This window comes from Rousettus aegyptiacus, unplaced genomic scaffold (genome assembly GCF_014176215.1).
Source record: "Rousettus aegyptiacus isolate mRouAeg1 unplaced genomic scaffold, mRouAeg1.p scaffold_m13_p_2, whole genome shotgun sequence".
Classification (NCBI taxonomy): Eukaryota; Metazoa; Chordata; class Mammalia; order Chiroptera; family Pteropodidae; genus Rousettus; species Rousettus aegyptiacus.
This window is the reverse complement of record NW_023416295.1, coordinates 63,913,675-63,915,243: the sequence shown is the minus strand read 5'-3', so window position 1 is coordinate 63,915,243 and position 1,569 is coordinate 63,913,675. Positions and strand designations below refer to the sequence as shown.

Here is a 1,569-nt window from a genome sequence, read left to right as displayed (position 1 = left end):
TAGCAAAAGTTTAGAACACATCATATATAGAATTCCATTATATAAAGCATTGTAGTTACTAAGTATTTTTTTTGTTTGTTTTGAAGGTGGGGGTCACCACTTCCTCTTTAAGTGTCTTTAAAAATGAAAGCAGAGGATTAAGTTCTCACATCCTTGATCTTCCTCATCTTCCTGGGCCCAGTCAACATATGTGTCCACAATGAATCCTCTTCAGCATTTCTACTCCATAACTCTTCTTTCTTCAAAATACTGCTCTGGTAATCAAGTTATTTTCTCATACCTGCTAGTTTTGTTTCTTAATCTAGATTGTAAACCCTTTAAGGGAGAGAGTGTCTTATTCATTTATTAACTGCTCCCCGACATACTGCTGCACACTTAATACCAGTAAATAATATGAGCAGAGGAATCTAGTGTGTCCCTGACTATACTCCATCATATAAATACATTTTCTTATTTAGTCTTTTGCAAAACTTGTGAAGTCCTTAGCATTTTGCAGATATATAAATGGAAACTCAGAGGGTTTGTTACTTAAATTAATTTGCCAGTAGTGGGGTCAGGATTTGCAATCCCTTATTTTTTATTTTTTACATCTACAGCACCTGGTCTTCCTAAATGGTCTCCCATCCATGTACTAACCAGGCCAGACCCTGCTTAGCTTCTGAGATCAGACGGAATTGGGCTTGTTCAGGGTGACATGGCCGTAGATGGGGTCAGGATTTAAACTCAGCTTTAATTCCACAATTATTAGGGAATAATAAGGAAAATTTTAGGAAAAGATTCTGATGTAATTACAGTTATTTTTCCAGTCAGACCAGTTTCCTGCACGGGGGTAGCTTTCAGGTTTAGGAATGTTATGAGCTTTACGAAGCTTTTCGAAAGGGCTGGTGTCTCTGACAAGGCTGTTATCTAATCCTCAACATAACTTCTTTACATCATTTACTTCATTTCTGGCTTTCTTTTCTCTCATATTGAAGAAGACTGATGTGGTGACTGTATATTCATTTCACTGAAGTACTGGTTGGTATGTAGGTAGCTGTTTTATAATTCAACACGTTTTTATGACTTATGGCCTGTTTTATGTCAGTTTCACCCATAAGAGGAAATGTACTTATGTCTAGATAGATTGCAATGCTTTCCGTTTTTACTGATGCTTGCTTGTCCACTATTTTCAAGTAAAATACATAAATTGATAATTTAAGTAAAATTTTAGCAGAAAAAAACCCTATTCTTTTTCTTCCCACTCGATTTTTCTGAAGGTTCATAAGTAATGGGTGTCTGAGGCTTTCTATAGATGTTTTTCTAGCATCTTCCACTCCTGTAGGCCTCTTATTATGAGCTTTTTTCAGTGAAGACAAATAAGAATTTTGCTTGTCCAATGGGAGTTAATCTGTGTGAAAATACTCAGACTGCATTAGATCTTTTCTGATAAATCCTAATCTCCGAACTAAAATGTTTCTTAAAATAACTGTTATTCTGGAAGAATACTTTAGAGTGACACTACTGCCAAGGGTAGCAGTCATGGACAGTGATTCTAAGTGTCGGCTCTAGAGAAGGTCGGGTCCGCAGCTT

General features: G+C 36.4%; 1 pseudogene; it reads right to left on the bottom strand.

Annotated features, from left to right (window-relative positions):
• Positions 1-587: 587 nt before the first annotated feature.
• On the bottom strand, positions 588-706 carry LOC118613943 (annotated as a pseudogene).
• Positions 707-1,569: the final 863 nt, after the last annotated feature.